Source organism: Chiloscyllium plagiosum, unplaced genomic scaffold (assembly GCF_004010195.1).
Source record: "Chiloscyllium plagiosum isolate BGI_BamShark_2017 unplaced genomic scaffold, ASM401019v2 scaf_12293, whole genome shotgun sequence".
Classification (NCBI taxonomy): domain Eukaryota; kingdom Metazoa; phylum Chordata; class Chondrichthyes; order Orectolobiformes; family Hemiscylliidae; genus Chiloscyllium; species Chiloscyllium plagiosum.
This window is the reverse complement of record NW_025210840.1, coordinates 18,178-20,877: the sequence shown is the minus strand read 5'-3', so window position 1 is coordinate 20,877 and position 2,700 is coordinate 18,178. Positions and strand designations below refer to the sequence as shown.

General features: G+C 44.1%; 1 pseudogene; it reads right to left on the bottom strand.

Annotated features, from left to right (window-relative positions):
* Positions 1–1,287: 1,287 nt before the first annotated feature.
* On the bottom strand, positions 1,288–1,460 carry LOC122546966 (annotated as a pseudogene).
* Between the last annotated feature and the right edge of the window lie 1,240 nt (positions 1,461–2,700).

Below are 2,700 nucleotides of genomic sequence, written 5' to 3'. Positions count from 1 at the left end.
ACATAGAGAACAACAGTACCTGTGTATAAGAAATAGAACAGCAGTTTCTGTGTCTTATCTGGAGAACAGCAGTACCTGTGTATAATACAGGGAACAGCTGTTCCTGTGTATAATATGGACAAGAGCTGACCCTGTGTCTCATGTACACAGGGACTGCTGTTCTCTATCTTCTACACAGGTGCTGCTGTTCTCTATATTATACACAGTGACTGCTGTTCTCTATATTATACACAGCGACTGCTACTCTCTATAAGGTAGAGAACAGCAGTCCCTGGGTATAATATAGACAATAGCTGTCCCTGTGTATCACATAGAGAGTAGCAGTCACTCTGTATAATGTAGAGATCAGCAGTTCTTTTCCCTGGAGTCGGGGAGTCCAGAACTAGAGGCCATAGGTTTAGCATGAAAGGGGAAAAAATTCAACGGGATGAAAGGGGCAACTTTCTCATGCAGACGGTGGTGCGTGTATGGAATGAGATGCCAGAGGAAGTGGTGGAGGCATTTAAATTAAACTAAATTACAGCATTTAAAAGGCATCTGGATGGATATATGAACAGGAAGAATTTAGAAGGATATGGGCCAATGCTGGCAAATGGGACTAGATTAGGATATCTGGTTAGCATAGACAAGTTGGACTGAAGGATCTGTTTCTGTGCTGCACATCTCTCTGATTCTGTGCTTTAAATACATCAGATCTTTGTCTGCTTCACATTGTTCTCAAAATCTCTCATTTAATACATCAAAGTGATTCTTATCATCATCAAAATCCGAATTGTTGATTACTTCAATCGCTTCATGTTCTCCATTTTGTTTTCTGAAATGCCGTTTGCCATTAGGTAGAGCTGGTGGGCAACTTTGTTTTACTTTTGAGGTAAAAACAATGATGCTGGAATCGACGATTCGGGCAAAAGCCCTTCATCAGGAATAAAGCTTTATTCCTGATGAAGGGCTTTTGCCCGAAATGTCGATTTCGAAGCTCCTTGGATGCTGCCTGAACTGCTGTGCTCTTACAGCACCATTAATCCAGAATTTGTTTTACTTTTGTGGTTCGGAATTGGAGTTGGTGGGAAGGGGTGGCATGTACCAGGGATGAAGAGATAACACTGAGAGTGAGTGCTGAACATAACACGCTGAAAGACACAGGCAAATCGGATTGTAGAACAAGTTGATTTGCACGAAGGCAAGTCTGACTTGACTAACGAAAACTGTCCGTACTCGGAACATAAGGAATAAAGCAAAAGCATAACAAAAAGAGGATAAACAAAGCTGCTTTTCAGATTCTTTAATGAGGGGCACACCATTCCCAGAAACACTGCAATACTGGGACGATGCGTGGAGTTAGTGGAGCAAGCTCCTAACACAACTCCTTCCTGCAAAAATCAGATTAATATTCAGTCCCTTAGTCAGGGACATATCAGATATTAACACTGACAAGAACTTTTTTTTAAATTTCAAAATATACTTTATTCATAGAAATAAATCTTTGGTACTTGTACAATTTGTCATGTCGTTCATAGATATATACATTGCATGTCATAAAGAACAGATTGAATTACTCGAATTTACAGTTATCCTATTTACAGTTCCCTTTATTAACCATCCAGTCTCTTATTATTTAGCTGTGGCTTCAGCTGAACCTACCTACTGAGTGGGTGCCCTGTTATACAATAGCAAAGGAAACTTCTTTAACGCTCAGTTTATTGTCCCTTTAACTGTCCTATCTCTGGGGTAGCTGTCTGCATCCCCATGGTGAGCAAGAACTGCTGGACCTTCGCTGGGCTGAGGTAGCTATCCAGCTCCTCACTGGGGTCATTTACCCACTCTGGAGTCATTGAGCCAAGGCATGGTTCCGCACCGTCCAGTTCTGTGTCTGACAATGGGACTGTCAGAGGATCACAGCTCTCAGTTACCTGTAGTTGTGGGAAAGTGGGTACCCCCTGGTTCTCACTGGGTGGAGGGTGGACTTCAGGGGGTCTGTTGTTTCCTGGTTGGGAGGAAATGCCCTCCTCTTTATCTACGGCACTCTGTCTCTTCTTCTGGTGGTGATGACGTTCTTTGCGCCCGTCTTCCCCATCCGAAGAGCTGTCCGTCCCACCCTCGTGCAGCTGTCTTTTCCCCCTTTGCTGGGAGGCTTTGGGGGCCTGGCCGGATTTTCTCTTTCTGTTTTTAACAGGTATCCACTCCCCTGCCTGCTCGATTACCTCCTCCTCCATTGCTTCCATCTGCCCAGCTAGAGCTAGGATCAGCTGCTGTGTCTCTCCGCTGGCTGCCGCCTCCTCTACTCCAGCCTGTTCTTCGTTCTGGGTGCCACCAGACTCTGTTTCCCTGCTGTCTGGGTGGACGTTACTGGTCTTTGGGGGTCCACGGCTCGCATTGTCACCTCCAGCCATCTGTGCGTAAGTGGGGACCCCCTGTCTTGGGCAGGTCTTGTACATGTGGCCCGCCTCTCCGCACAGGTTGCAGCTCTTTTCTTCCTGACAGTCCTTAGTCAGGGACATATCAGATAACACTGACAAGAACTTTTTTTTTATTTCAAAAATATACTTTATTCATAAAATAATTTGATGGTCTGTACAATTGGTCATGCCATACATATGTAAACATGTACATACAGAGATCAAAACTTATCATTTTTATACAGGTCTGTACATTTTTGATCATATGCCCATATAATTAGCTGAGGCGTCAGCAGAGCCCAAA